Source organism: Hyperolius riggenbachi, chromosome 9 (assembly GCF_040937935.1).
Source record: "Hyperolius riggenbachi isolate aHypRig1 chromosome 9, aHypRig1.pri, whole genome shotgun sequence".
NCBI lineage: Eukaryota > Metazoa > Chordata > Amphibia > Anura > Hyperoliidae > Hyperolius > Hyperolius riggenbachi.
This window is the reverse complement of record NC_090654.1, coordinates 151953596-151976196: the sequence shown is the minus strand read 5'-3', so window position 1 is coordinate 151976196 and position 22601 is coordinate 151953596. Positions and strand designations below refer to the sequence as shown.

General features: G+C 42.3%; 1 protein-coding gene across 5 annotated transcripts in view; it reads left to right on the top strand.

Moving 5' to 3' along the window:
• The window catches only part of TAMM41 (TAM41 mitochondrial translocator assembly and maintenance homolog), a 666331-nt gene that overhangs the window by 392710 nt on the left and 251020 nt on the right, over window positions 1-22601 (top strand). The gene's annotated exons all lie outside the window — the stretch shown is intronic.

The following is a 22601-nucleotide window of genomic DNA, read 5'->3' as shown; positions in this document are numbered from 1 at the left end:
CCATGGGATAGCGGCGTTTTAGCAGGGGCATACATGCCCCTGCTAACTATGAGCTCTGAAGCGAGATTTATTCTCGCTTCAGAGTCTCTTTAAATCTGGTTGAGGAAACAATATAACAAAATTTCTGATTTAGGCCTCTTGGATGATTGCAGATGAGCTAGAACCTCAGCAGAAAATCATAGATCATCACTCCAAACAGATTACGGACCTATTCTATTTTATGGATGACATAGAAAATAGAAATAGGCGCAACAATATTAGAATACGAGGATTACCGGAGGCAACACGTACAGAAGATCTCTTCCCCTTACTTAACAAACCGGCAGGCTCTCCCATAGAAATAGATAGGATTCATAAAGTGGCTGCACCGCGAACCCTCCAACCCAGCTTACCAAGAGATGTGCTTTGCCAGGTAAATTTTTTCCGCGTCAAAGACTAGATCATGTGGACAGCCAGGGAACACGGAGAGGTTGACTTCGATGGTGCCAAACTCCTCATCATGGCAGATCTCTCCAGACATACTCTACAGATGAGGAAGGCTCTCAAACCTCTGCTGCAATTACTCCGTGAGAAAGAAATCCAATACCGATGGTTCTACACAACATAACGGAAAATCTGCAATATTTTTTCATCCCTCGGATCTCCAATCTTTTCTAAAATGTCTGGGTCTTCCTCTGGTTGAAATAGGAACCTGGCCATTTTCTTTGCTACCTCCTCCGCTGCCTTCCCAGAAGCCTCAACAAGAGACATGGATAACGGTTTCCCACTCGCAGCGCAGCTCTCCATCCTAAGAAGCACCACTCATAACAGTTCTTGGTTCAGTTTCAACTCATCAGTTCATTATTTAAAGTCAAAATGTTTTTATTCTTCAGCATCCCTTACAAGACTGTTCATCTGAGTAAGTACTTTTACCCCTTTTTCCACTATTTCATCTCACTCCATCTCCCTTTGAGAGACTTTTGCTTCCCGTAAACTATTATTGTCTTTTGAATTCTCAGCCCCGCAAAAAAATTCACAACAGCAATAATTCTCCCCTCTCCCTTCCTGGCCCAAACTTCTCATTCCCCGATATAGCCTCTCTTCATTCACCACATTACTCTCTACCAAAGGAGATAATATATATTTATAAGTTGCTTCTCTACACCTTTTTGACTCTATCTATGGAAACTCATCTCCCATTAAACATACTGCAGAACTATGGATTGCCACACTTCACTTCGATATCCTTTATATACTCATCTCACCAACTTTTTTTTTTATTCCCAAATATGATGAACAGAACTGATTTTATATTCCTATAAATATTCATCACCCGATAACTCCCTACAGCACTCCAACAACTTTTTCTACTCTAAATTATACCTTCATTAATAATCCCTCCCTCCTATAATTTATGTACTACAATATCCAATGCTTTTTTCTTTGCAACTATCTAATCTTCCAAAGTATTATTTTATATAATGGCATGTTGTATATTAATGTCTACCAATGTAATAATACCGTCAATTAATGGAAAGATTGTTTAAAGAGGAACTCCAGTGAAAATAATGTAGTAAAAAAAGTGCTTCATTTTTTACCATAATTATGTATAAATGATTTAGTCAGTGTTTGCCCATTGTAAAATCTTTCCTCTCCCCGATTTACATTCTGACATTTATTACATGGTGACATTTTTACTGTGGGCAGGTTATGTAGCTGCTGTAAGCTGTTTTGGCTGTTAGAGACAGCTGTAAACAGCTAATTCCTGTCTGTGAACATTGTTACATTGTGGCAGTTTGCCCAGAGTACCGCGGTACTCAGAGCTTCTTGTGGGATGGGTTTCAGCACAAAATCAGTCATACAGCTCCCCCTGATGGGCTATTTGTGAAAATCATTATATTTCTCATGTAAAAGTGGGTATCAGCTACTGATTGGGATAAAGTTAAATTCTAGGTTGGAGTTTCTCTTTAAGACGATTGGGCTGTGTGGAATGACGCTGCTGGGAAATACATTGCTATGTCCGTACCGTTATCCACTAGTAAATGATTCAATCCTATACTTAAAATAAAATCAGATCCTGTGACTCGATATCTCCCACGGTGTCTCAAAATACACCCAATACTATTTAGTAGGAACTGATGAAGTTTTGAATTTATTTGGCACGTTCCATATAACTGTTATTCTACCATCCCCGATCAGCTCACCTTGATGGGAACTATACTGATGTAAGGCACCCAATTCCTCACGTAGGGACTGTTATTTTACCATGTGTAATCCATCTCTTTTCCTTATTCACTATAAATTTACTGTATGATGTATGGAGGGGTAAAACCCCTTATTATCGTCCATTAGACTATACCCCTGTGTGTGTTTGGAAGATGGGTAGGTGGCGAGCAGGGCAAATAATAGTACCCCTCTTGCTCTGTACCTCGGACAACTACACACTGTGCTACTAGATCAGGCATGGGCAAACTTGGCCCTCCAGCTGTTGAGGAACTACAAGTCCCACAATGCATTTCAGGAGTCTAACAGCCACAGTCATGACTCATAAAGGCAAATGCATTGTGGGATTTGTAGTTCCTTAACAGCTGGAGGGCCAAGTTTGCCCATGCCTGTACTAGATCCTAAACGTCAATCCTCAATTGTTCCTAATCAAGAAAGACACATCTCTTCTCTTGTATAAGTACCTTTAGCTGACTACATTTATAGTTTATTGTGGTCACATGATCCGACTCTTACAGTACCACCTTTTCACTGCCCTTTCTTTGAGGCAGCCATAGCGCTGTAATATGCCTTGACTCCCTTACCTTGATTCGCAGCATACCTGGTAAATGTTTATAGTCTCCTTTCAAGTTCATACACTTGTGTGTGGTTGAAGGATGGGTAGGTGGCGTGCAGGGCGAATAACAATACCCCTCTCGCTCCATATCCCGGACAGCCCCAAGCTGATCCACACTAAGTTAAAGGTTAATCCATTCTTACTAAGCAAAAACAGCCCAATTTACTATGTATGCAAGAGTAAACTACATGTCTATATAACTGATTAATTCAGCGCTTTACTGCCTCCGGCCCAAACCTATTGCCTCCTAATTTTTCACCCCTTCCTTTACTACATCAATCAATTGTAATACACTTGCTCTATAAGATTTAATCTTTAGAACACTCTAAGCCAGTGGTCCACAAACTAAGGCCTGCGGGCCGAATGCGGCACCCTGAGGCTTTTTCACCGGCCCTCCACTCACAACATGTATTACTTATAGATGCGGTCCATTGCATCTTAAAATATCGGTGGCTCACATATAGAATAGCAGTGCTGGCACCACCAATCCACAGGGAAGCCAGCGAGCAGTCATTCGCTGGCTACCAATCCAATTCTGCATCAGGTGACACTGCTGTCCAATTGGACAACCGGTTGTCCCCTGGGTACGCTCCACTGTCTGGAGCAAAGAGGTTTTTTTACTATCTGCACATGCTGTGTTGGGGGCATAATATCTGCTTTGGTTAAATGAGTCATCAAGCAAGTAATGCTACCCAGAGTACTAATCACCCGGGGATTCCTCCAGTCCCTGGCAGCCATTATGTCCCTCGCCACAACTCGTCTCTCCGCCACTGGTTCCCGGTCTCCAACAGTGCCTCACCAGGTATCCTCTACTGCGCCTGCACCAACGCTGCTGTCAGTCACCTCCACATGGTCCAGAACGTAACGCGCTTGCGCAGTACACTCCGGTCCACGTGGAGGTGATTGACATCGGTGCTCGCGCAGTAGAGGACGATCTGGCAAGGTTGGCTTCTGCACCGTCGGGGACCGGGAGCCAGCGGCTGAGAGCGGAGCTGCGGCGAGGGACATAGCAGCTGCCAGGGGCTGGAGGAAGTCCTGGGTAAGTAGTACTCCGGGTAGCATTACTTGCTTGATGACTCCTTTAAATGAGAGACAGAAGGGCTGCACGTGTTAACAGGTAATAGTTTACACTACCTACATTCAATATGTTTTCTACATCATGTTATATATACTCCGGCCCCCCATTAGTTTGAAGTATGTTGACCTGACCCTTGACCAAAAAAGTTTGGGGACCCCTGCTCTAAGCAAATAACAATCTACTATACCAGACTATATTTAAACTGCTGGGTGACATAGTGTGACATACCTGAGAGAGCCGAAGATATACCATAATAAGCTTAAAGAGAATCTGTATTGTTAAAATCGCACAAAAGTAAACATACCAGTGTGTTAGGGGACATCTCCTATTACCCTCTGTCACAATTTCACCGCTCCCCGCCGCATTAAAAGTGGTCAAAAACAGTTTTAAAAAGTTTGTTTATAAACAAACAAAATGGCCACCAAAACAGGAAGTAGGTTGATGTACAGCATGTCCACACATAGAAAATACATCCATACACAAGCAGGCTGTATACAGCCTTACTTCTGAATCTCAAGAGATCACTTGTGTGTGTTTACCTTCTGTCCCCAGCTTCTCTCATGCACTGAACATTACAGGCTTCCTGCAGACAGCTCTGCCTGTGCCTGTGTTTGTAATCCCTCAGTATGTGTCAGCCAGCTACTTTCACAGCCTAACAGAGGGGGATTTTTATCCAGCTCTCTTCTATCACTGATAAGATAGCAGAGAAGCTGCTGGCTTATTTAAAGAGGCACTATTAGCAAAAACATGCCCATCAAAGTAAACACATATGTAAGTAGATAAATACTTCCTCTACTTACATAACTGATGTATTGCACTGTCCTCGGTTTCCTTCAATATAATTTGATAGTACAAATAAAGGGTCATCCTTTTCATGGCAGGGGCCATCTTGATTCCTTCGGGTATATTCTTCCCCCTCCCCGCACCCCCCTCCTCCCCGCACTTATCCCCAGCACAGCGGGGAGGAAAAGCTGCAGCTGGCAAAGACTCGCCTAACAATAGATCCAAGCGCTGCAGTTCCCCCCTATACTCTCTGCACTACCACCGGCGGCAGTGCAGAGAGTATGGGGGGAACTGCAGCGCCTGGGAACATTATTCCTGGAGTCTGTGCGCTGCCTTTATCCTTCCCCAAAGTTCTGTGCGGGGAAGAAGGATAATGCGGCGGCGGCGGGCGGCAGAAGGGCAGAAGGGGGGCGCGGACATCACACTGGAGGAGGGGGGCAGAGGACAGTGAGAGGAGATAGCCTCTAGCCTCCCTCCGTGCGCTCTTACAGCGGCTACACCGCTGCAGACAAGGGGAGAGCAGGCGGCCAATCGCAGAGCAGAGCGGTGATTGACAGAGGCTTCAGCCAATCAGCCTGCCTGTCATTTCTGTTCTGCGGCTTGCGTCCTGCAGGCATGGGGAGAGAAAAACCTCCCAGGAAAAAAAGTAAGAAGGATTTTAAGTTTTTGCATTGCCTTATTACAATCCTTTTTGTGTATGTAATAGGCTAAAAGAGAGAATAGATTTAACATATTATGCCTAACAGTTACTCTTTAAATAAAACACACACTGGAGTGTGCATAGAGGAACAGTTCAACACTGAAGAACTTGGCAGCCTTCCAGACACAGGCCGACAAGTCTGACAGGGGAAAGATACATTGATTTATTACAGAGATGGTTATAGTAGAAAGAGCTACAGTAAGCCAGAACACATAAGAATAGGTTTAGGAACTTGTAGGATGGTAGAAAAAAACGTTGTAATTTTTGTTACAGAGTCACTTTAAATTAGCTCCCTTTCATTGCTACCTTATGGTTCATACCTTTCCAATCTACCTAAAATTCCTTACCATATTATATTATTAAATGTAATATATTGAATTGTTCAGGACTCTCTAGGTCTTCGTCTCTCTTCAGTCTTTAGTTTTATGACCCTTCTCATTGTCACAATATGTATATTCACAGAATTAATGTTTTTAGGACACTTTCCCCTTTATTATAATACTGCTAAAACATTTCCATACATCCCCCACTAGAGGGAGACAAGCATCACTATACATCTCTTTCCTGAGGCTACATTCATTTTTAACATGTCTTTTGAGGCCATATAGAGATAAGAGGAACCATTATCAGATGGAAAATTTTCAACCTCTACTAATAGTTTTGACCTGATATGGTTCTTTATTATATTCAATATTCTAGATACTCATATGATTACATATTGTGAACATAGAAGCAAATCTCTTTTACAAATTCCTCTTTTGGCCCCAATGATACATAATTTCACCTCATAAGAAATTGATACGTATACTTACGTTATTCCCCACCTCCCTCTTACTACTAAGATCCCATATGTTATACTCCCTGTGGCCTCTCTCGACACTCTTACAAAATTCCATGCGTATACCTCAACATCTTATCATGGGAGAGAAATATATAGGCAACATGTTTTTTAAATTCTTAGTACCTCTTTTTTTTATCCCATAATCTTAACAATCTCCTAACGACTTTTCCAATCATCTTCTAGTTATTCTCTTCTTTGATATGATTATATGTCGTCCCCCCCATCGGACATGAGTTACGTTTAGCTTGAAACTATAAATCCCCCGTGCACACCTCTTCATATACTCAAACCTAAAGAGAACCTGTACTCTAAAATTCTTACAATAAAAAGCATACCATTCTATTCATTATGTTCTCCTGGGCCCCTATGTGCTGCTTCTGCCACTCCCTGCTGCAATCCTGGCTTGTAATTGCCAGTTTTAGGCAGTGTTTACAAACAAAAGACATAGCTGCTAACAGAATGTGATAGGCTGAGAGTGCTCAGTCTGTGACTCACACAGAACCTGGAGGGACGTGGAGAGGGTGTGTATAGCTTCTGCCTATAACAGCAGACAGCACATTCCTGCCTGAGCCCGACAAAGCCATCAGAGGAAAGAAGATTAGATTATATAACAGAGATAATACAGCCACTGTGCAACTAGGAAAGGCTGCAGTAAGACGGACCACATTAGAACAGGTATAGGAACTTATAGGATAGAAGAAATAAGGCTGAAAATTTTGTTACAGAGTCTCTTTAAAGAGAAACCACAATTTTTTTTCATATCAAGGATTTATAACTATTTGATCTAACAAACCAATACATTTTCTTTATATATGAGGATGCTCTGTTAAAAAGTCTTACTTTCATGTTAATTGGTTTGATCTACATTTGACGGGGTGGAGCTCTGACCCGCCGAAGACTCCCTCGTCCTCCATATCTACCCACATAGTGGGTTCCGTGAGTTACCTGCTGATCTTAAGGACCTTATAAGGTCTATACTTGATCTAATAATGCTCTTTTTGTTTCTTCTCGTTAAAACTTGTCTTCACTTTTCTATCTCCGCTCCCCCTCCTCCCCCCATACGCTCCCTGGTCTCAGATCCTGCTCAAACCAACTTTCTAAACCACATCAGACTCTTAAAAAAATGGGTACGTTAACCTTAACTAAATGGAATGGCAATTGAATTAACCATCCCAATAAGAGATCTCAAATTTTATACCAACTTCAAAAATTACATACGTCCATAGTATTCCTCCAAGAAACACATTTTAAACAAGGAAATATAACACTTAGACAGACGAAAACTTTACTACTAGCACCAACCCAGATTCCAAAACTAAAGGAGTTTCAATTGGGTTACACAAAACTTTCCCACATCTTATCCTCAGAATCAGAATCAGAATCACTTTATTCCGCCAAGTACAGCAAGAGCTGTAATCGGAATTGTTTATGGTACACATGGCATAGGCATAATTAGTATAATACAGACAGACGCACAACACGTACACTTGAAATGCAGTAGTCAGTTCGTATCGGCCATTTCACTGCTATTAAAAAAACACAGGTAAATAATAATGATAATAATAAAGATGCAGGTAGTGGCCTCAAGTCAATTTTGAAGAGCCCAGGCAGGCAGCGGCGGGAACCGGCTGACCAACCCAGCTAGAGTATGCTGGTATGCGGGCCAGATAGGGGGAGGTTGGAGTTCAGAAGCCGAACAGCTTGGGGGAAGAAGGTGTTCTTCCGCCTGGTGGTTTTGGAAGGTATAGCCCTATAACGACGGCCCAATGGGAGGAGCTTAAAGTAGTGGCTGCCAGGGTGAGCGGGGTCACGGGAGATCATGGTGGCCCTCTTCATCATCCTATTTGAGTAGAGGAGATCGAGAGGCGGAAGAGGAGATCCGATGATCTTCTCCACCTCCGTTATGACTCTCTGCAGTTTGTGTTTGTCGCTGGCCATTGCACCAGCATACCAGACAATGACTGAGGAGCAGAGGATGGATTCTATGGTGGAAGTATAGAAACTGGTCAGCAGCTCCCTGGGCATGCCAAATCTCTTCAGTTGGCGCAGGAAGAACAGCCTCTGCTGAGATTTCTTCTGGATTTTGGTGGTATTCTGCTCCCACTTCAGATTGTTTGTTAGAGTCGTGCCGAGGAAGCGCACAGATGTCACCCTAGAAACTTCGGTTCCCCCAATGAGAACAGGTGGGAGGGAGGGAGGTTTTCTCCTGAAATCAGCGACTAGCTCGACAGTCTTTGCTTCGTTGAGGACTAGGTTGTTGTCCTTGCACCAGTTACATATTCTCTCTACTTCGCTGCGGTACTCCGACTCCCCGTTACTACCAATAAGGCCAATGATAGTGGTGTCGTCTGCAAATTTGATGATTTTCACAGAGTCAGCGGATGAGATGCAGTTATTGGTATAGAGGGAGAACAGTAGAGGTGACAAAACACAGCCTTGTGGAGCCCCTGTGTTGGTGGTTCGAACACTGGAGAGGTGGTTGCCGAGCTTCACCTGCTGCGTTCTGTTTGTCAGGAAGTCTTTGACCCATGCCCGAAGAGTAGGGTCAACTCCGAGCTGCGTCAGATTGGTGATCAGGATGTCTAGGCAGATCGTGTTGAACGCTGAGCTAAAGTCTAGGAACAGGATCCTAGCATAGGAGGCAGGGATGTCTAGATGCTCGGTAATGTATGCCATGCTGGCATTGATGGCGTCCTCCACAGATCTGTTTGCCCTATATGCAAATTGGAGCGGGTCTAAAAGGGCGTCCGTGGACTTCTTCAGGTGGGCCAGGACTAACCGCTCGAGGAGCTTCATGATGTTAGAGGTTAGGGCCACTGGTCGGAAGTTATTGTGCTCAGTACTGCCTGGTTTTTTTGGGACTGGTACGATTTTTGATCTCTTGAAGCAGGAGGGGACTGTACCATCCGATAAGGACTGCTTAAATAAGGAGGTGAGCACAGGGGCTAGCTGGTCGGCACAGGATCGCAGGCAGATAGCCGACACTCCGTCCGGGCCAGAGGATTTCCTTGGGTTTAGCTTGCGGAGGTACCTGAGTACCTCTGATTCCAGCACAGCGACAGGAGCCGGGGGGACGAGTTCACCAGAGGGGGTGGTCACCAAGGTCGATGCTGTTTGGCCCACGGGCTGGTTGGGATGCTGCTCGAATCTGCAGTAGAACTCGTTGAGCTCCTCAGCCAGTCGAGGGCTCGGGGGCGCTGTTTGGGGTGCTGGTTTGAAGTTCGTGGCTGCTCTCAGGCCCTTCCATACCTCCCGTGTATTGGAGGACTGTAGGCAAAGCCCCAGCTTTTTGGCGTAGGCCCTCTTTGCAGTCCGCAGTTCTCTTTTCAAGGTGAGCCTGGCCTCTCTGAATTCCTCTGGGGAGCCAGACCTGTGCGCATCCTCTTTGCATTTCCGGAGTCGGCGAAGCTTGTCATTGAACCAAGGCTTGTTGTTGGGGTAGACTCTGAAGGACTTGGATGGGATACATGCTTCTTCGCAGAAGCTAATGTAGGAGGTGACATTCTCGGCCTATTCATCAAGGGTGGGTGCCTCCAGAGTCGTCCAGTCGGTGGATTCAAAACACGCTTGGAGCTCCAGTTTGGCCTCTGCAGTCCATTTTTTAGTGGTTTTGACGGTGGGCATTGAGGTTTCCAGGAGCCTCCTGTAGGTGGGTGATCAGGTGTATTGCGTTGTGGTCGGAGTTCCCAGGGGGCACCTTGGGTGGCCTTGTAGGCATTCTTATGGACCATGTAGCAGTGGTCCAGGGTGTTACTGTTTCTGGTAGGGCAGGTGATGTGCTGCTTGTAGCGGGGCAGATCGTGCCGAAGGTTCACCTTATTGAAATCGCCCAGGATGATGAACAGGGCCTCCGGTAGGGCAGTTTCCCACCGCGGGATGCAGTCACTGAGTGCATGCAGGGCAGTCTTGGTACATGCGTCAGGAGGAATGTAGACCCCAACAAGGACAAGGGAAGAGAACTCCCGCGGGGAGTACCGAGGCCTGCAGTTTATGGCAAGGAACTCAACATCTGGGGTGCAGGCCTTGTGGAGAGTGGTGGTGTTGGAACATCTGGGAAGATTCATTCTTTTAAAACTTTCTCATGATAATAAAGTCTTTACATTAGCTAATTTTTATCTCCCTAACCACAACCAAGGTGCTACTTTCCTAACGTATTTAGAAAAACTTAAAAGGTTTGCAGAAGGTCATATTCTGCTAGGGGGTGACCTTAATTTTTACCTACAACCCAACCGACTTTTTACAACTCCACCACCAACCGAGCCATCTTATCAAAAATAATTCTAAATAAAATTAAATCTAATCTCCAACATCTCAAACTTTAGATGTTTGGAGAACATTATATCCTAAACGGAAAGATTATAGCTTTTTCTCAAATCTACACAAATTCTAGGTTAGATCATATTTTCATCTCATGTAAATTATTGGATTACTTCCCCCAATGTAATATACACCCAAAAATTTGGTAAGACCATTCACCCGTAACTTGTTCCCTATAACCATCAAAATACCTGGAAACTTAACCAGTTCGGCCTATCTGGACGAGCTTCCTCGTCCAGATAGGCACTCCTATCTGGACGAGCTTCCTCGTCCAGATAGGCACTGCTGCTGCCGCCGCCTCGTGCGCGCGATCGGGCTCGCCCCCGCGCGCGCTCCCGCTGCCCGCCGCTAGCCCCCCGATCAGTGAATGGGAATATAATTCCCATTCACCGATCTATCTTCCCCGCAGAAATACCGACGTGGTATTTCTGCCCCCAGGAAACATTTCCCCTACTTTTAAGTTCCAAGATGCGAAATCGTTCGCATCTAGGACTTTTTTCACTGTGGCCATCTTGTGGCCGAATAGTAAACTGCACCACAATTCATTTTTAATTAAAAAAAATATATATATATTTTACATTTAAAATTAACAGTTTCCCTCCCACACCAAAAATTACCCACATACACTTTTTTTATTAAAAATAAAAATAAAAAATACAATTAAAAAAAAACAACATAAATAGTTACCCAAGGGTCTGAACTTTTTAAATATGCATGTCAAGAGAATATGTTATTATATTATTTAAAATTATAAGCTTATAAATAGTGATGGACGCAAATTGAAAAAATGCACCTTTATTTCTAAATGAAATATCGGCACCATAAATTGTGATAGGGACATCGTTTAAATGGTGTAATAAGCGGGACAGATGGGCAAATAAAATACATGAGTTTTAATTACGCTAGCGTATATTAATTTCAAACTATAATGGCCAAAAACTGAGAAATAATGATTTTTTTTCATTTCTTTCTTAATCTTCCTGTTAAAATAGATTTAGAAAAAAATAATTCTTAGCAAAATGTAGCACCCAAAGAAAGCCTAATTAGTGGCGGAAAAAACAAGATATAGATCAATTCATTGTGATGAGTAGCAATAAAGTTATAGGCGAATGAATAGGAGGTGACGTTGCTCGGATGCATGAGATTTTCGGACTGCGGTGCTGAACCGGTTAAAGCGAACCCAAACCAAACATTTTTTTAATTCAAAATATTTAGTTGCACCACTCTGACACATACAAAGATAAACACTCCTTCAAACCTATGAGAATTTCAGTGCATGCTTTTCACCCTCCTCTTTGCATAACTAGGGTTATACAGGTGGCGGCCATTAGCAATTCCTCCTTTGCTGGACACCATCTACTCCACCAGTTTGCCGGATTATTTGCCAGCAATATGAAAGGAAGGGAGGGGTTTCTCCAATAAATGTAAAATATTTTATATTTGTCATCATGCAGCTGAAAAAGGCTGCTATTTATTATTATAATTTTAGAAAATAGATTTTATCTCTGAAATCTTGTATTTTTAGTTTGGGTCCACCTTAATAATAATCTTCTCTCAGATCAAATGTGTATGGATGAGATCAGATCAACTATAGCCTCTTTTAAAAAGAATCACAAAAAGGATAATACCCCTGCACCAATTAAATGGGAAGCCCTAAAACGCATACTCCACGGTATATTCATTTCACATGGCTCTTGTCTAAAAAAAAGAATTAGCTGGGCAAACTCTTTTTAGCTGCATGCTCTTAAAACCTTGCATAAATCATCTACTGAACCCAAAATTTGAAACTGAGCTATCTAATAAAAACAAACCTTGTTATCTATCCTAGACAGGAAATCTCTGATCTGGAGAGAATGGATGCAAAGCTTGAACTATGAGTTCAGCAACAAATGTGGTAAACATTTAGCCCAATATACAAACCCTTTTGTACCTTCAACCTATATACCTAGCATTAATGCAAAACATTGTAAGGTCCACTCTCCTACGGAAATCGCAGAGACTTTCAAAACCTACTATTCAGATCTTTACAATCTCCAACCAACCCCCAATTACTCACCCAGTAAATATCAAGAAAAACTCGAAGACTACCTACAGGAAACTTCCCTTCCCCTTTTAGATGAAGAAGCCCTAAAATCATTAAATGCAGATTTCTCAGTGGAAGAAAAACTGGAGGCCGTAAAAAACACTAAAACTGGCCAAAGTCCTGGACCGGACGGTTTCTCAGCAACATTCTATAAGAATTTAAAACCTGACCTCCTTCCATTAATGTTAGATTTATTCAATTCCATAACAGATACCAAACAATTTCCCATGCAAACTCTTATGGCGCACATCACGGTCATTCCCAAGCCAGTTAAGGTCATAAATAACTGTGGTAGCTACGGACCTATCTCATTGTTAAATATTGGCCTTAAATTTATTTTATTCCAAAATGATCGCTGACAGACTTAAAATCTATCTACCTTCCCTAATATACACAGACCAAGCTGGATTTGTCTCTAAGCGAGAAGCAAGAGACCACCATCAATTTGCTAAATTATGCCAAAACAAATGATATTTCCACCTGCTTGCTATCTTTGGATGCTGAAAAGGCGTTCAACAGGATCCATTGGAAATTTCTCAAAGGTTCACTGCAACAGATTGGGCTTACAGGAAACCTTCTCCATAAAAGGATGGCTCTTTATACTAATCCTTCAGCCAGGATTGCAGTGAATGGGACCCTGTCGGACGCCTTTCATATAGGAAATGGTACGAGACAGGGGTGTCCCCTTTCCCCACTCCTTTATGTTATAACAATGGAGCACTTCGCTAACGCCATTCGCAACAACGACTCTATAAAAGTTCTAGACAAAGCCTCACACTCATATAAAACTTCATTATATGCAGATGATGTCAAATTATATATAAATCAACCCCTGGCTACCCTCCCAAATATTATGTCAGAAATAGCTAGATTTGGAATGCTGAGCAACTTTAAAGTGAATACCACAAAATCTGAAATTCTACCAGTGACCATCACTAAAAACTGTAATGATATAAGCAAACAATCCTTCCCCTTTGCTATTAAACATTCCCGCATTCAATATCTAGGAGTAAACGTTCCAGCTAACCTGACAAATACATTCCAATTGAACTACCCCCCCCCCCCCCCATCCTAACTACTTTATTAAAAGATATAGCGAGATGGAGACATCTCTTTATATCCTAGGCAGGTGGATTGAATATGATAAAAATGAATGTACTCCCTCGCTTCCTTTATTTATTTCAGACCATCCCTCTGAAAATCCTGCACAAATTCTTTAAACAATCGAAATCCTGAATCATTCAATTTGTATGGGCCAACAAATCCCCCTAGGATCAAAGATGCTTTATTATGTGCTGCCAAAGATGATGGAGGAATGGGTTTTCCCGATTTGACAAGATATCACAAAGCCGCATTATTATCTCACATTAAGATTGGTTTCAGAACAGCTCTTATAAACAATGGGTACTCCTAGAACAACATGTAAGCGGATTAGACCCTCGTGCGTTCCCTTGGACACCAAAGCACCTTCGACCACATCCAAACAAACTCTCATGGTGGACAAACATAGTCCTCTATTACTGGGACAGATATATTACCAGATACGCCTATATTTAAAAAAACCGTCTCTTGACCCCTCTTCCCTGCCCAACTACCGACCTATTTCTCTCCTCCCCTTCTCTTCAAAACTACTTGAGCGCACGTCTATACTGACTTAGTCTGTCACCTCACTGCTAATTCTCTGAGTGATGACCTCCAATCTGGATTCTACCCCAGCCACTCAACCGAAACTGCCCTACTTAACCTCCCTGGCGGTATGCAGTTTCAGAGGCTGTGTCCGCAGGAGGTTCTTTTTTTTTAATAAAATGTAATTTATATGCTTAAGCTAGCACTTCGCTAGCTAACTATGCCCCCCAAGCCCTGCCGGACCAAACTAAACCCAAGCCCCCCCCCCCCCCCGGACACCGCTGGCAATATTTATCCCTCAACAATACCGCGAGAGCTGCAGCTTCACCATTCAGCTTCACTGGTCGCTATGGTGACAATCGGACATGACGTCTGACATCATCAACGTCATGAAATATGCTCAGTCCTGTTCCTACCCATAGCAGAGCCTGGAGCTCATTGGGAGGCTGCGCCATCGCGGGATCCCTGGGGGGTACGTATTACGGCGGTGATCCCCCCCCCCCCCCCCCCCCCGGGAATAGAAGATAAATCACCAAGAGAAAAGTGTAAAAGCGTAAAGAATAGCTACTTAACATTACCCTTAGAATAGTATGGCTAGAATTTGAATTTCTCAGAACAAAAATTATACAGCGTTATCCATCTGTTTTGTTCGTTAGTAACAGTCATTGGGGCCTCAGGGGGATGTGAGTACTCTATCTCTAAGAGCTCATTAAATCTGGTGAGCCAATTTGATATTGTAGGGCTGATGTGGGTACCCCAGTGTTCAATAATTAGTTTCTTACCAATCAAGGTTGAAAACATTAAGAGGTCCATAGATAATTCGGTAGTGGTTTGCAGGCCCTGACCAAAGATCGCCTCTATTTTATTGATACGGAGGCCTAGGTCTGTGTTTACTCTTAAAAAAACCTCAACCTTTTTCCCAAATTTCTGGATTGAGGGACAGGACCACCAAATGTGGGAATAATGTAAAACTGGACAAGAACATCTCCAGCAAATAGATGGAACTGAACTGTACAATTTATTAATGGCATCCGGAGTAGAATACCAGCGCATAATTACTTTATATTGCATTAATTGAAGTACTGTATTTTTAGGCATCCAAACATTCTCTTTAAAGCTCAAACAGCTTTTATCATCCAGATTAATTTGCAGTTCACCTTCCCACCTCTCCCTAATTCTGTCCCGTGAAGTGCAGCAGCGACCCATACAGAATTGACAAGCTCCCTGGGAGTTTAGTCCTAGCCAGAAACCATTTTTCAAAATTGGACAGTTCCGTCCTGATAGGGCCTAGAGACCTGATTTCTTTGAGTATATAGCTTGATATTTTGTTATATTTAAAAAATGGAAAATGTGGAGGCGGGCTGGCTAGACCGAACCTTCACAGGAAATCCCAAAGTCTAGTATCTTGTTCTAAACCGGTTCCGTTAAGCCAAGTCCTGTCCATCCCTGGGGTAAAGCCAGGGTTGTTAGCTATGGATAATAGGGGGCATGGTCCTGGGAGTGTTTTAATCAAATATCTAAAAGTAGTCAGGGTTGGGCCTATTAATGGTTGAGTACAACCTCTAGACAACCTGTTCAGTACATGTAGATTGCATGACAGGGCAAAATGTTCGTTCAGATATTCTAGCTCCAGATCTGTCCAAAAGCTATGATCTTTGCCTTTCCTCCAGTCTAGTATTCTACCCAAGTGAACTGCTTGGTAATACTTATAAATATCCGGTATAGCCAGCCCTCCTCCTTCCCTCTTTTGAATAAGGTGTCTATGTGAGATTCTACTTCTTTTGCCCCTCCATATAAATCTCTGCAGCACAGCCTGGCCCTCTCGAAACCAGAAACTTGGGATAAAAATAGGAAGACACTGGAACACAAAGAGTAATCTAGGGAGGATCATCATTTTGATAATAGATATCCTGCCCAAGACATTGAAGCAGGGTGTGTCGCACCCGTCCAGCAATTTTTTACAGTCGGGTAGAAGCCTGTCGTAGTTGGCCCCAAATAAGTCACTCTCATTTGAGCATATTTTTATCCCCAAGTAATCGATACAGCTAGTCTGCCATTTAAATGGTACTATGGATTGAATAGTGTGTCTAGAGAGGGGTGAACAGCCCAGGTCCAGAATAGTGGTTTTCTTTGTATTAACTTTAAAATTCGAACAGTGACTGAAGGATTCTAATAATTGAACCGCCCTTGGTATTGATGTAGCCGGTTCTAAAACAGTCTGCAGTAAATCATCTGCGTAAGCAAGTATTTTGATTTCATTCTGGCAGGTCTTTAAACCTGTTATCAAGTGGTCTCTCTGTACAGCCTGAATAAGGGGTTCTAATGCTAAAGTAAAGAGGTAGGGTGAAAGGGGACAGCCCTGTCTGACTCCATTACAAACTGGAAAGTCAGAAAAGACAGCCCCATTAACCTTAATTGCTAAACTTTGATTTGCATAGAGCTTTTTAATTCGATTGCAAAAGGAGTTTCCTACTTTAACTGTATCTAAGACTTTATATAGATAATGCCTATTAAGTCTATCGAAAGCTTTTTCGGCGTCTATCGCCACCATTGCCGCCTCAACTCCACGTCCACGGACCTTATTACAGAAACCAACAGCAGTGTACACGTTTTCATACAGTTGTTTTTTATTACGAAAATCACACTGTTGTTCCCCCAATAATGTATCGTACACTTTAAGGAGTCTATTTGCAAGAATTTTTGAGTATATTTTGACATCTATATTTATTATAGAGATAGATCTGAATTTGCTGCAATCAAGGTTTTCTTTTCCTTCTTTAGGAATCACTGTTAGTACTGCTTTATTTGATAGATCCGAGAATGTGGTTGGTGAGTCAACCTCATTTACTAGAGCACAGAATGGTGTCGCCAATTCCTTACAGAAGGTTCGATAGAATTCTGCTATAAAACCATCTGGACCTGGGCTTTTCCCCCTCCCCAGAGCTTGAACCGGAAGAATGAATTCCTCCTCAGTAATCGGGGACCTGCAAAAACTTTCCCCGTGTATTACGTCCGAGTACTAAAACTTTTTTTATCGTTTCTAAGATGTTTTATCATTTGTTTGTTTAGTATTTTATTAATCTGAGTTCTGATAGTTTGCAGTTTCTTAGATATTTCAGTTGTGATTTTTTTTTTTATTCAAAAACTCCAACTGACCTAATTCGGCTAACAGGTCTTCCAGTTCCTTTGTTTTTTCTCTATTTCTCCTGATGCCATATTTTATGAGGACACCGCGAATCACACACTTCATTGTATCCCAGAGGGTCTGCTCTGAAACATCAGGTGACCTATTCAACAAGTAGAAATCACTAAGACTAGTTTTTATTTCGGTGATCGTGTCAGGTATTGAAAGTAGTCCCAGATCTAACCTCCATTCTCTTCTTGTAACCTGTTCCTTTTTCCATGTCAAGGACATAAAGATTGGGGCGTGGTCTGATAGTGTAAAATTGCCATTCTTAATCTCCGTAATATTTTGTATCAAATCCTGAGGAACCAGGAAAAGGTCAATACGAGTGTATGTCTGATGTCTTGGAGAAAAAAAGGAATAATCTCTTTTATTTGAATTAAAAACTCTCCATGCATCAAGTAACTTCTCTGCATGTAGAGATTTTTTAATCTTCTGAATATTACGGAGTGATATGCTTGACTTCCCTCGAGAGTTGTCCAAAATAGGGTCTAGCGTCCTATTAAAATCACCTGCTATAATGATTTTTCCTTTACCTATTAAATTTACTTTCTCAAGGAAATTTAAGATAGTTTTAGTTTGACCAGTATTGGGTGCGTATAGGTTCGCTAAGGTGATTAGTTTCCCATAAACTTTACCTACCAATATTAATATGCGGCCTTCCTCATCTGAATAGGAGTTTTCTACAGTAAATTGAGTTTTGGAGCCAACTACAACAGCCACCCTCCCTTTCTTACTCTTGTTAGAGTTAACATACCAGTCAAATTTTTTATTAGTGCATACTGGTTTAAAGTCTTTTTTAGGCCTCTTGCACACTGCAGGCGATTCAGATTCAGATTCCGCTTTTTAATCAGTTTTTACATCCGATTCAGATTCAGATTTGCAGTGTGCAGGGAGCAAACTGCAAATCAGAATCTGAATCGGATGTAAAAACTGATTAAAAAGCGGAATCGGAATCCCTTGCAGTGTGCAAGAGGCCTTAAAGTGTGTCTCTTGGATAAAGGCAATGTCGGTTTTATTTCTGGATAAAAATTCTAAGATTCGACCTCTATTAACCCCTGAGTTTGCCCCTTTGACATAAGATACTAATTTTAATTCTTCCATAATGATATAATAATTGTTGATTGATCCAGCCATGACTCTTAAAAAGGGTAGAAATACTCCTAGTGTGTAAAGAATTAAAATTAATTTTATTTTCCTCTATCTTAAAGACAGAAAACATGAAAAATAAGACAAAAAGTGAAAAGAGATGTCCCAAGGAAATAAAAAAGGTAAAAAGGAAGAAAGAAGTAAAGAGCATGAGCTACGTCCAAAATTGTAGACTTAGAGATGGTTCCTATTCCGGCCCAACCTCAGTCCATGGTTAGGTACCAGGAGAACGTTGACCACCTGGTAGTATGTTGGATACCTAACTGGTGTCATTTCGACACCTTGTTTCGCCTAATACTTGTACAGTCAGGCAAAACAGATGGAAAGGAATAATTACTGACTTCAATGCCCAGGGCAGCGAGATTTTACCAAATCTTAACTGTAAGGCTCCAACTGGCTAATCAGTCTTGTGGCTAGGTGGAGATGGGTTGGGCTCCCAGCCTGGAATTTCTATAATGGGTAGGTCTAAGCTCGATAGAAAGGGACAAATCGGATCACAATCTTTAAGAATTATGGTTCGACCATCTGAGCTCACAATCAATGAAAACCGGTAACCCCATCGGTATTTCAGTCCTTTCTCAGTTAAGAGCCTTAAAATAGGTTTAAGCATTCTGCGTCTTGCTATAGTGTGGACTGAGATATCATTAAATAGTTCTACTTTGTGGTCTTTGAAGGATATAGTCTCCATTTGCCTGGCCTTGTGTAGAATTTTTTCTTTAAGTTGGAACGAATGTACCCTGCACAAAATATCAGTGCTAGAGCCTGATCCATTAGAACGTGGTTTACCTATCTTGTGGGCTCTATCGATTTCTATTGTGCCCGGTGATTCCTCCTGTAAAATATTGCGGAATAGTTCCTCAGTAACCATGGGGATCTCGTTTGGTCGCAGAGTTGAGGGTAAACCTTTGATTTTATTGTTGTTTCGACCAGGGCTGTGGAGTCGGTCCAAAAATCCACCGACTCCGACTCCGACTCTGACTCCTCAGTTTAGGATTCCACCGACTCCGACTCCACGACTCCGACTCCTCTAATTTGCATATTACAATTTTGTTGATTAAAAGTATGTAACATGAAATTTGTCTCTTAACTGCCAATGCTTAGGAATTTTACAAGACAACTGAAGTGAGAAGGATATGGAGACTACTATATTTATTCCCTTTAGACTAAAACTAGTCCTTGGTAAGAGTACTTGTAAAAGGTACAAACCGGAACAAAGAACATCTATCAGGCCCTAGGCAATGTAAGTGTGGGTACATGTAAGAATGATGTGCAGGTACTCTGCAGGGGAATGAGGAGATTGTAAACAGACAACACCTCTGCGTTCAATGTGCACAGCATTCTCAGTGGATTCCCTGCAGCTCTGTGGGGAGTGCATATGTAGAGTATAGTACTACTGTGTAACAAAGTAAACCTGAGACAGATGAAATTAAAGTTTTATACATACCTGGGGCTTCCTCCAGCCGCCTTCAGGATAATCAGTCCCTCGTTGTCCTCCTCCACCACCTGGATCTTCTGCTATGAGTCCAGGTACTTGAGCCAATCAGGCGTAGAGCGCATGCACACACTCCGCCGCCAGGAGCATACTACACCTGTGCAGCACTATTGCGCAGGTGCAGAATGTTCCTGGCTGTGGGAGCGGCATGCGCCGGACAGCGCTGACTGGCTGAATTACCAGGACTCATAGCAGAAGATCCTGGTGGTGGAGGACAGCGAGGGACTGATTAGCCTGAAGGGGGCTGGAGGAAGCCCCAGGTATGTATAAAACTTTACTTTTCATCCGTCTCAGTTACCCTTTAATTTGTAGTCACCAAACCAAATTTTAATAACATATCACATTATTTGATTTCATCAGCAAAGGGAGTGCATACATTTGCATAAATCAGAATAGACGCAGAATTATTTCCATCTCGCTGACCATCTCTATTAGTGACACGGCTACACATCAGGCTTTATTCTTACAGCATAGATGTTATTTAGTATATATAAGAGATTCCTGTGTACACATCATATATACAGTCACAATCAGATATGTATATCTGACCTTAAAAATACAGGGACTGCTTTATTGAAGCAGCACAAGTAACTAATTTTGATTGGTTTATTTCATTTTTGTGAACTAAGCACAGCTATTACTGTATATATACTGTATATATACTGTATATATACATTATTTTTAATGACCATTATCTGAGAAATAGAACATTTTATCATATTTTCTATTTTAATTACAGTTACAAATTCATTAGGAGTCGGAGTCGGTGCATTTTTTCCCGACTCCGACTCCAGGCACCCAAAATTGCCCGACTCCACGACTCCGACTCCGACTCCACAGCCCTGGTTTCGACGGGAATGGTTCTCAAGATCATCAATCTTGGTATTAAGTTCCTTTATTTGAGATTTTTGAGATTCCAGGGAGCTCATCATTGATAAGTGAACCGTACTAGAGTCACCTATGGTTTGTTCAACCTTGTCTAACCTTTCTGTCAACTCAATAACAGTTTTTTTTCAGAGGGCCTAGTTCATTAACAATTGTGGTTCGGACTGAATTCTGGAGCTCATCTGCCAGGCTTAATTTCAGACTAGCAGCAAAGCTATCAAAAAGGTTTTTCATTGTGGCCACTGAAATTGGGGTTTCTGCTAGAGTAGCCTGCAGTCCAGAAGAAGGACCCTCACCTTCTGCCAGAGCACCAGAAGCGATTGAAGTTTTGAACCGTGGAGAGTCTCACATAGTGCTGCAATCAATCTTTTGTGGTTTGCTACCTCACTAGGAGTTATCAGGCCAACCTTAAGGCCATCATATACTAATTCATTAGCCAAAGATTGGCTACTGGAACTAGGGGAACTCATGCCTGAGACCTCTGATTTTGCAGAAAACCCTTGGATATTGGTTTGAAAGCCATAGCCTGATAAGCCTTTACTATTGTTCTTGTTTTTAGTCTTGCTTGAGGCTTCCATTTTTTTTTATTTTTTATTCCCTTTTCTCGTCTTATCCCCTGGTTGCTACTCAGGGTGTTTTAGAACCGATAGTAGAAAATAGTGTATATTGGCACGGTTCAGTTCTGTTTATGGCTCCACAAATTTAAATCAGCCCCACCAGAAAGGAAGCACTGTAATAGTTAGTTGTTTAACACCGTTAGAATATTTAACCTGTTTAGTGTTACAGAGCAGCGTAAAAGTATGGATCTGCAGGGAAGGTAGATCCAGCTTTGCAAAGGATGTTTCAGTAAGCCAAGGTAAGGGACAATTCAGTCTAATACTGTGACGCAACCAGTACCGTTTAGTAGTATTTAGCACTGTTAGTGCAGTGTATTGAGCGATTCACAACAAGGTTTAGTAAAGTCAATTACATTCCAGAAGAAGGAGGTGTTTAAAAAAAGGGGGAATACAACCCAGACTATTAAGGATTAGTGCACTACTTCAAACAATGGAAGTGGACAAGATCAGCAGTGCTTGCAAAAAAAACAACCTCTCTTCCACTTTTGACACAGTGGAAGACCCCCTACTTCTCCAAATCCTCTCATCCATGGGGCATTCAGGGTCTTGCTCTCTCCTGGCTTTCCTCCTACCTCTCAGATGGGACATTTAGAGTTGCCTACTCCGGCACCAGCTCCTCTCCACGTCCCCTCACTGTTGGAGTTCCCCAAGGCTCAGTCCTTGGACCTCTTCTTTTCTCTATCTACGCATATGGTCTTGGGCAACTCATCAGCTCCTTTGGTTTCCAATATCACCTATACGATACGCTGACGATACCCAGATCTACATTTCAGCACTTGACTTGGACACATTAACAGCTCGTTTCCCGGACTGTCTCAATGCAATCGCCTCTTTCTGTCTTCCCGTTTCCTGAAACTCAATATGGACACGACTGAAATAGTAGTCTTCCCACCTCACAACTCAATGCCCCTGCCAGACATCACTATTTCTGTTGATGGCACATCCATAACACCTGTCCCCCTGGCTCGTTGTCTAGGTGTAATTTTGGACTCAAGTCTCACATTCAAACCACACATTGACAAACTATC